The sequence below is a fragment of the Hippocampus guttulatus genome, chromosome 6, assembly GCF_054856545.1.
Source record: "Hippocampus guttulatus isolate MCC_2025c chromosome 6, RoL_Hgut_1.0, whole genome shotgun sequence".
Taxonomy (NCBI): Eukaryota; Metazoa; Chordata; class Actinopteri; order Syngnathiformes; family Syngnathidae; genus Hippocampus; species Hippocampus guttulatus.
In genome coordinates this window covers 22888829-22899614 of record NC_141266.1, presented here as the reverse complement: position 1 = coordinate 22899614, position 10786 = coordinate 22888829, and the positions used below count along the sequence as shown (strand labels likewise).

The window sequence follows — 10786 nt, the reverse complement described above, 5'->3', positions numbered from 1 at the left end:
GAAATAATTAAAAGTGAATTAATTCAGTCCAGGCTCAAAGTGTGAAAACTTTTATGAACTGTGCAGGCAATGTTTTAAATTTGCATTTAAAATAGGTTATGATTTGGGAAAAGGAAACAAAACAACCAACCAACCCAAAAAAAAACCCCGTTATTTTTATTGAAGCAATACTGACAGCTAGTGGCCTCTTATAAACTAAACAGAATTGACCACTGTGCTGTGAATGATTTTGTACAAGTAAAACTGTTACGTAATGGAGAGGGAAAATGAAGGTTTTTGAAGAGCGACACTGGCACCTGGTGGCGTTTCAAAGGAATATTTGGGAATTTGAAAGACATCGATGACACTGGTCAACAACACATTTTTTCTCGATTTTTTTGGGGGGGGGGCTGATTCTGAATCTGCCCTCATTTTGCTGACACGTAATATGTGGAAGATATTAAACAGGACTCATTTTTGAAAATGTGTTCCATGACATACATTCCAACTACATTATAATGTAAGTTATCAATAAGTGTGCGACTACGGAGGTCAAGAGAGCAAGTGTTGAGCATTACAGTTTATGGAGTATCTATTTATTGCTTAAAAGGTATGTATTCTTTTAAGTTTCAATTGTTTTATTAATTGTGATCAAAGCTCCAGCACTTTGATCACAAGCATGGTTGAAGGCGAGTGAGTGGCACTATATGCAGTTTTGCTAGATGGCCAGTAGATGTCACCCAATATCAATATTTCAACGTAGGGAGCCTTGTCTCGAGTTATAAACTGGTACGTAAAGCACGAGTCAATTACGTTTCAAGTCTTAAACTTCAAGTTTCAAATGAAGCAAGTCCCAAGCAGGGGCATTTCTCGACTCTCTGGCTACTGCAGGCAAGAAGAAACATGGAAGTCCCCTGAAAAACAAAACCCAGAACCGGATAAGGAGATACATTTGATTTAAAATGGCCAGTAAGTGGTGTAAGCAAACTGCTTGCAGTAAACAAGTCTGCTATTAGGCGGCCCCATCTGGGAGATTCCTAAATCCCGACGGATCATTGCAGTGGCTATGGTATGGGGGGTTTTCATTCGTGTCGTTGATAAGGCCCAAAACAGTATCATCCACTTCTCTGGGGGCCCATAGTAGCCACCATGAACGGCAAGTCAAAGGTGTACTGTTATCGCTACGTGTTAGATACTACGAGTATGTTAACGCAGGTCAATAGCAAGCCAAACTCATCTATTCATGAGCCAGGAAACTGAGCGTCTTGCTCCTTTATTGCGGTCTTCTTGACGGCCTACAGTGAACAACTGTGACATAAGCTCAATGAATTGTAGAGTGAAACTGAAATGAACAGATTTAAAACATGCATTAATAGTGTGTACATAAATGCAACACAAATCGTCAGGTGTTTAACAAAGGACATAAATGCAGCTCAAAGTGTGAGAAACAATGATAAACAATGCATTTTCGCAGTACCTTCGCATGCTAATTAGTTTGTTAGCACTGATTTAGCATCGTCGCTACGTCGTTAGCAGTACTCTGAGCTAGCGAGTTTCCAATGACAACAATTGAGGGGAAACGATCTCCGAAACACATTTCTAAATAATGCTAAACACGAGCAGACTTACAGCCATTGCTTTCGAAGGTGAAACGAAAGGAATATAACTCAGGAGGACCAGTTGCAACGACCACGGTCAGGCTTTCTGTAATGAGTCTCGACTCATCTGATGAAACATGGCGTCTGCTACCCACAATGCACCGCGATAACTAAATTAATATTCTAAACACAATTAATATTAATGAAATGGCCCGAAACCTTTACTGTGGGCAGAACAAAAGGCACTAAGTGGGACATTCTTGATGATGCAGTAACAAAGGCTTTGTTTTGTTATTGATATGGCTGTCTGTTTCTCGGCCTTAATCTTGGGGCCCTAACCCTATGCTTGGGTTGATTGCCCTGTTGCAACCTCTCTCGTATCGTTACTCGGGAAAAAAAAAAGTATAGTCCACTCTAAATTCTGAGAGTCAAATCAAGTTATTACTTGAGTTAAGCGAGTCATAAGTCAAGCTCTACAGTCTTACTCGGGTCCAATATATTCGCACATTAACCACCTTGCATTAAGTACCTGTACTTACATTAGTTAATTGTACAGTACTAGAACGTTTACATTACAATCACAGCTTTTTAATGGTTCCAGTTCCCGGATTGTCTATTACTTTGTCTTCCAAATTAAACGCATAACCGACATAAAGCTTAATGTTTCATCCCAAATTTGGTTAGATAAACTGTGAAGTTAGCAGAGCTAACTTTTTTGTGACTTTGTAGTGATAGATGAAGTCAAACTCAGCTTTTACCCTTGAGTTGTAAATGTTGCCTTTTGGCATTTTTCCCCAGAATTCAGAATTCTGTAAACTCTGGCTAACTTTGTCATGTCTGTGGTGATGGATGAAGTCAAATGTTGTAGTTGGCTTTTACCCTGGACTTGTAAACGTTGCCATTTAGCACCCCCCCCCCCCCCCGAATTAATTTTTTGGGCATTTCCCCCCATAATTCTCGAATCCAAATGATAAAATATTCAGAGCACCCACCATGATAGTTGCTTCCTGAAGTAGCTTCTGCAATGTGTGTCATTGCAGACAGATGTGCACACTACCTTGACAATGTGACACAGGGAAGCCTTTTCCTGCCATGTAGTTCAAGTCAAATTGAAGTTGAATCATTCATATGTTTTGTCTTAGCAATCCCCAAAGTCAAGTCTTTAATACATGTTATCCTAGCTCGCCACAAGCCAGAAACCTGGCACCTTAAGTCTGACTCAAGTCAATGTCTTCCACCACTGTTGTGTGGCAACAAAACACACATGAAATGTTGGGGAGGACAAATACGTTGCTACTATAAATGAGCATAGTAATACTTTTAAAAAAGCATAAAAAAAGCTTAAAAAAGCATACTTTTTTCCGATAACTTTTTATTTTTACTCCCTACATTTGAACTCAGAGCTATACTTTTTATGTTGGCAAAATAAGCTCGCTACTTTTCCAACCTCTGCAATAGACAAAAAATAGAGGTAAAGTCAACCACAGTTCATATCTTCATTGACTGACTGATGGATTGCTACATTGGGAACTTATAAAATGTTGTGTTTTTATTACAATTTTATAAAACGAGTATTGTAAGTAATCGACAGTAATAAAAAAAGTTACTTTTTAGTTGTTTTTTTTAATACTTTGCACTTTTAAACTTTTCCTTAAGTAAAGGAGTTGAATCAGTACTTCTATGACAAGTATTTTTAACACGAGTATCTGTACATCCCATTGAGTACATATTGTGAGCACTTTTGCCACCGCTGTCGAAATTGGGACTATTTTCATAAAGTTTTGATTTGCTCACTCATAACTATGTTCTGACACGTTGCCAATCGACAGGGGGTGCTACCGTCTGTGCCAGTCCGGTTATCCTTCCTACACACAAAAGGCGATTATGTAACATCTGCTTTGATGCCACTCACTCGTCTTTCGGTGAGTGAGTCGCCTTTCCTTTACTTGCAAAAAATCACCCGTAAAGACGCGTTGTGTCCAAATGTGTCAATCATCTTCCTACAATTTACAAACAAGAGGTTAACTGAGTTTACGCTAGGCCACGCCCCCACCGACCAGCTGGTGGCAACACTCTCAGTGACGTCACCCCTTCATGCCGCCATTGGCCAAGAGAACGTCGTGCAGCTGGCCAATCGCCTACCGCTGCGGTGAAGTCGCCGGGCTCCAGCCTCGTTCACTTCGTGCGGAGTGGGCGGGGCGAGTGGCAAAACCCAGAGCCTGTGCCGCGTGTTGATTGGCTTGAGCGGCGGTGAAAGCGGGGTTCTGTTGCTGAGAGAGAGTAAAAAGATAGGGAAGGGCAGGAAGTTACGTCCTCAAACAACATAGCGGTGTTTAGCTCCAACTAATTGTTGGTTCAACAGGGAACTGTTTCAATACAGTGTAGAATACCGGTACGTACTACACATTTGATTTCATGCATTATAACCATGTCCTCGTCTGCCACTGTCAATTATTGTAAATATATTGGTTCTCACAAAGGGGAGGGAGGGTTTGTGCCTTATTACTGGCCTCGTCTGTGTAGTGCCGCCCCTCAGCCCTCCCTCGTGCTGTTCCTATGGTTCCCAGAGCTCTCATTGGTTACTGTAAATTTTGGGACGGGACACCGGTTACATGTGTATCGCCGCCGCTATTGGCTGGCTCCCTCCGTCCGTCAAGTGGACCTTGACAGCTCACCGCGCCCCCTTGTCTCGGAACACCGCCCCCTATTGGCTACTGTACCTGTCAGCGAGTTCCGATTGGCCGCTGCGCCCAGCTGTTAGTGGTTCATTCACCATTTTGTGGACTGTAGTGGAAAAGAGACGAGCGATACTTACGAGCGTATCCTCGTCGGAGTTTCAGTGCGGGGATCTTGGTGATGTTTGACGGGAGGGAAAAGTAACTCGTCCCCGGGACTTGAAAGTCCTCCGAGTCGACAGCTGGAGGGATGTTAACGGGTGCCGTGCGGGCTGCCTCATCCACCAAATAAGACCATAAATCTTTTTTCTTTCGTCCGCGCTGAAGAGGAAAAGCTCCGCTCGGGTGAGTTCAAACTAAGTTAAAGGAGGGGAGGCTACGAAGCTCAGCCGATTTAAAGGCTTCCTTTTAGGGGGTGGGGGTGGGGGGGGGGGGGATAAGATACCACACTGCCGGGTTATTGTTCTGGTTCTTCCCGGAGAAACGAACCGCTCAGCGGGCAGGACGAGGGGAGGAGGCGGTCGTACACACACGCACGCACATACACACACATTGAACAACAAGCTTTAAAACTTTCTGGAAATGTCATACCACAAACAAGCATGACAACCGACACAAAATAGAACACCATGACGTCTTTATTACAACGTTGTGGTGGATTTTCGCTACTTTTTCTCAAACCTTTTCCGTGTTGGCGTCGAGTCGAAAAACACGTCGACCTCTTTTCGCGGCACTGCGGTCCGAATTAAACCCCACCACGACGGGACGTTTTGTCGACTTCTTTCTTTATACTTATTTTTAGTTCATTGGCGACGAATGGGAGCCGTAACGTGATGAAATACAGGCTAATTCGGCCGGTTTTAGCGTGGCCGTTGTCGTCGTTGTTGTTGTGTAGTAGTAAGTCGTGCGTACTACGAAGGCTTTACAACCGAGCAGCTTTCCTTTTGCTCGCTGACATTTTTTTGTCAAAGTGCATTTGATTTAATAACAGGAGAGCAAGTGACTTTCTTGTGTTCAAGAGGTAGGAATCCGGCCTGTCCTGTTGCCATCCCCTCAAAAACGTCACTTGATTTGAATTTTTAAAAATGTTATTTACCAGCTGGCCTTTGAGTCGTAGTGCTCCAGCTATTGGCTTTTCCTGCCCTGCATCCCCACCATCACGGCTCACGGTGTAGTGGTAGTATCATCCCTACTACGCAGCTTTTTTTGGCTTGTTTTTTGAATAGATTCTTGCAGGGACTTTGATGTCCATGACAACAAGTTTGGCCATCCCCAAACAAGGACCTGGGATCAATAGGAACCAGAATACCCACATCTCCAAGTGCAACCTACGGCCAGTGGGTCTTAAACGGCCCGCGAAGATCATTCAAATGTGGCCTGTCAAGCCCCAAAATGCTCGTAACGCATCAAACCGAACATTCGCCGTGTCACATTTGGTCACGCCATTATGTTTCATCGCATCTTGCTTCTTGCTTGTGTGACCCATTTAAAGGCAAAAGCTGTCCCCTACGTCCACCATGAGTGAAATTCAAAAAAGCTGCAAGAAGCGAAAGACGGGCCCTGCCACCCCATTTTTCTTTTTCGAGGCGAATCTTCTCCAAGCACCAGAATAATGACCAAGTAAACTAGTAGGCCCAAGTGTTCATGAAAAGCGAGGCAGGTTTTATTCCTCGAATGCATATTTCTTCAGGCACTGTAACAGTATGTACTTAAAATGTATAAAGCATAAAAGTTTAATAGAAATTGTACCTAAATAAATGTTTTTAAAACAGACACACGGGGAAAAAAATCTAATGCAATTTTTTGTGCCTACAAGTGAAATACAACTGACTTGTATTTAAAAAATGGATTTAAAAAAGACACTGTAACACAATGCACAGTGTGAACTTTTAATTCAATGATTCTTTCACCTACACCCATGGACTACAGTTGAGAATCACTGTTCAAAATGATCAGCAAACTTTTCAGCAGAAATCAATGTAATAGCACAGTACCAAAAACTATACAATATGATGGAATAATTATAATCTCGTTGAATTTACTTGCAGTGTGAAATCTGGGCCTGTTGACTTGAAGATAAAGCTATGATTCAGTCTGAATGGCAACAGGTGGATCCACAGGTTGACTCGACTTTCAGCTGTTGGGTGAAAGGGGGCAAATGATCGAGGATACCTTGGGGCTCATTTTAGCTGAATTCCCCCCGTATATTTGCCCAAACTTCAAATCACAATTGCTGGCTTCGTGTTCCTTTCTGGGTGTGGGTCCCTTGAGACATTTTTGTGGGTCGTGCTGTGGTAGACGTGTCCAGGCAATTTCTTGTTTGCGGAATGTTGATCGTTAAAAGCGATGGCTGGACTGGCCCTCAGCTCCCATCTCCCTTTTTTGAATGGCAAAATAATTAGGAAACATGAATGCCTATGAGCTGCCAATGTTAGATGGCTTTGTTAAAAAAAATCATGTTTGGGACCTCGAAAATAAATGTTCATAAGACAATCATTTTCCTTCGTGGGCCATTTCAGTCATGTGAGGGTCATACTAAATGGATAATAGCATCTTGCTTGTCGCAGATTATGAGCATTAGGTTGAACTAAGAGGAAAGAAACATGTAGGGTGGAAAAAAATACAATAAGCACTCTGAGTGTAAAATGTCTGCTTGGAAGCAGAGATGCATGTCACCTTTCAGAATTCCAATCAGCAAAAGAAAAGCGTCAAGAGCCCAAACCCTGACCTAAATCCTATTGAAAATCCGGTGGGCTGACGTGTTGGACGGTTCATTGGTAGATACAGTATTCTGAACATTTGTGGATTTGCTTTTTGAGTTGCATGGCAGGCACGATTGAATGTGCAAATGGTCCAGGTGGCATTAGTTGCGACCTATGACCTTTTAGATGAAGATTGTGTTTGGGCCTAAAAGTAGGGGAGTTATAAATATTGCACACACACACACACACACACACGTCCTATTTTGTTGATGGAAAAAAAAATCCCACTACATTTGCACACTTATTTAGAAATTCTGTCTCATCATGTATGGAGTACACCGACACTCTTTTTTTTTATTCGTCTCGGTAAACGTGTGTGTGTGTGCGCGTGTGTGTGCGTGTGGATGTGTGTGCACGTGCGCAAGCGAGAGAGACAATGGAGATTTTAACAACGTTCATGACTGCACAGTAAATTCCGCTAAGAGAGAGGCAGAGAGAGAAAGCATTTTCATTGGGTGTCTAAAGTTTGACGTGTTGAGAAAATGCCGAGGCAGGATTGTTTACCCCGACGCTGTGTGTCCGGTCGAATGCCATGGAAACGACAAGTCCGCCGTTTGTCTGTCTGATCACCGTAACGTTCCGGCTCTCCGTCAAACACCTTGATCACCCGTTGCTTAGATTTTGTACAAATGGGAGCAGAAGCATTGGACAAAAATGACATTTATTAAATACACCAAAAAGAACTGGAGGAGAGTTGACCTTAGCATGTGTTCAAGATGTGCGTGTGTGTTTTTTAATACAATCTTTTTACCCATGAATTAATCTCTTCCAGGGTCAGACTGACACCACCATAACCTTTACAAAGTGTACATGCACTGTTTTCATTTATATTTTAACATTCAAGCCAAAAAAGAAGTTCACCAATATAAAACAAAATAAAGTAACAAAGCTCCAGTGAATTTTTTATTTTTTTTATGGGAGAAACAAGTCATATTTTACGAAAGTATATACTGGAATAACTTTGATGATGGTTATTAGGAAAATAAAGTCATGATGTATAGTTGTAGGGCGGCCCGGTAGTCCAGTGGTTAGCACGTCGGCTTCACAGTGCAGAGGTACCGGGTTCGATTCCAGCTCCGGCCTCCCTGTGTGGAGTTTGCATGTTCTCCCCGGGCCTGCGTGGGTTTTCTCCGGGTGCTCCGGTTTCCTCCCACATTCCAAGAACATGCATGGCAGGTTGATTGGACGCTCTAAATTGTCCCTAGGTGTGAGTGTGGGCGTGGTTGGTTGTTCGTCTCTGTGTGCCCTGCGATTGGCTGGCAACTGATTCAGGGTGTCCCCCGCCTACTGCCCGAAGACGGCTGGGATAGGCTCCAGCACCCCCCGCGACCCTAGTGAGGATCAAGCGGTTCGGAAAATGGGTGTATAGTTGTAATAGTGCAAGACTAAATTATGCAAGTAAAGTTAAAACGTCACAAGAAAAAAAAATCTCCTTTTCTTTTTCCTCTTTTTTAATATGATGAAAGTGAAGACATTACGTTACGGAAAAATTTACAGGAAAACGTCATGTGACGAAAGTCAAACTGTCGCCATCTTAAAACCTTCAAAACGAGACTCGATCGAGATCTTGTTTGAAAAGTTATAATCAGAAATAAAAGTCAATTTTTTTGGACAAAAATAAAATAAAATTCGTGGAATAAATATTGTGAAAATACTGACGAGTCGTTCGAATATTGCAAGAGCAGCTGCATTTTCTCAAGAATAATATGATATGAGGCTGAAGTCCTAAAGGTTCAGAGAAAAGTTTTCAAATATGATCTAAAGCTACAAGACTCACTCATACAAGTTGAAAAAGAAGTGAAACACACAAAGTGTAATCATTTCAGAAAAAATATTTTTATGGGACTTTACTCGTGGGTTAGCATTGGATATATAATTCGATTATATTTCTTCCTCCAGCGGGCTTGGCAACCTTGCTATTCATGCCGGGAACTTCCCATCTCTCGCTCGAGTGAACAAGAATGATGCTCTCTGGGTTTTTTTGGGGAGCAGAGATGGGGGGGGGGGGGGGGCGTCATGCTTATAACTTGATGGACCGCTACAGCAAAGCTACTCACCAAATACTTTGCAGTGAAAATAAAGAGAAGGGTCAAGATGCCAGGATGGCCCCAAACTGCTCTGTTTTACAACAGAATGAGAACACACACACACACGAGAGCTGCTGTCTCCTTGCCGCTTTTCTCTTTGTTTTAAGAATCACATATTTGTCTTATCGGCATCCACAAATGAAGGGAGGATGCCCATGTGAGTGTTTTCACCCTCAGAACACACCGAGTAGCTCAGACGTAAATACAGATGATCATTTTAAAAAGCAAGAAACAGGAGGGAGATTTACAAAGCAGATCGGCAGTGTAAATGTCAACAAGCGAAAAACAGCATGGCGTAGCATTGTGAAGATGGAGTGATTTGTCATTGGTGGAGGGCGCAGTGGCTTTGTCAGTTTTGACCCCAAACCTAGGAAGCTAAAAACAACCAAAACAATGAACAGAAAAATGGCTTCAAAGCAAGAGCCCAGACCTAAATCCACACGTGACATCAGTCTTTAAAGTATGTTAGAATTTCACTGTTGCACCATGGAAATTAGTCCAGGATAAAATTGTGATTCCAAAACCTGAAAAAAGGTGCAAATTACAATCTTTGTTTCTGATTAAGCGGTTCAAAGAGACATGCCATTTTATGATAAACAGGATTAGTTCTCGCGATATGTCGTGTTTAATGTCATCGTTGACAACAAGGTCACCTTATGCAAATGTGTGTACGCACTCAGTGTATAGTTTGTCGTGGGTTGTAATTATAAGGAGGCGGTCTACATTTCTGGACATGATTGCACTGAAGGACAACACATACTTGTGTGTAGACGCAGTCTGGATTTGCATCCCGTGCCACCAAAAAAAAAAAAGCATTTTCACCATTGTTACTTGCATTATTCCAGTTTGGCTTGCACAATGTGTTGAGTCGGAAGACGACTGGGGAATGCTCGAAAGTGTGTGTCAGAGAACGAGAGAAAGAGGCTATGGAAATTCCCAGCGAGTACTCCAGAACGCTCTTTTAACAAACATCCGCACGCCGCCACCTCTACCACCCCCTCACACACTCGTGTTGTTGGGTGACCTCACTCAGGGCCGCCGCTAGCCACTTTCCCTCCCTGATGGAAGGCAAAATAAACGGTTTCTTGCTGCGACGCTGAGTTTCAAAGATGCAGCGAAGAGCCTAGCGTGAGAAAAAAAAGCCCCCTCCGCTACATGTGAAAGTAGCTCGAGGGAGATCCGCCGACCTATAGTATGAGACTTTAGCTTTGTGTGTGTGTGTGTGTGTGTGTGTGTGAGTCCATATTTCTTGCTACTGTGTACCAAAATTGCTGCCTTCTATATTGAAGTGGAATCCAACAGTTTATTGCCACAGATCGAACGTAGCTTATATCTGTTTGTCAAGTTTATTTTTCAAGAGTGAAGCATGGAAGAGAATTCAAGTTGGTCAACCACGATAATGACTAACAGATCTCTGCAGATGGCAGCGTTGGATTGTTTTGGATTTGAGATCAGGAGAGCTTTTGAGTAGAAAATACAGAGTGGGGGTGAATCTCGGCTCATCGTGTCAATTGTGAGGGTGAGAAATGCCACAAATGTAGGCACCTCACACTTCAACAGTGAGCATGTTTTCGCTCAAAGTAGTGGAACGTGTGTGTCGCAGTCCCGATAAAATTTGCCATCAAAAGGCCTTTCTCAGTCTTGTTTTTGTTGCTTCGTACTTTTGAATAGTCACAAAAGCAAAA

At 42.7% G+C, this 10786-nt stretch overlaps 1 protein-coding gene across 3 annotated transcripts in view; it reads left to right on the top strand.

Moving 5' to 3' along the window:
* Nucleotides 1–4362: 4362 nt before the first annotated feature.
* The window catches only part of cicb (capicua transcriptional repressor b), a 36139-nt gene continuing 29715 nt past the window's right edge, over nt 4363–10786 (top strand). For all 3 annotated transcript variants that reach the window (XR_015101072.1, XM_086112606.1, XM_086112605.1), the window contains exon 1: nt 4363–4597. The gene's annotated coding sequence lies outside the window, so the exon portion shown is untranslated. The remainder of the gene's footprint in view (nt 4598–10786) is intronic.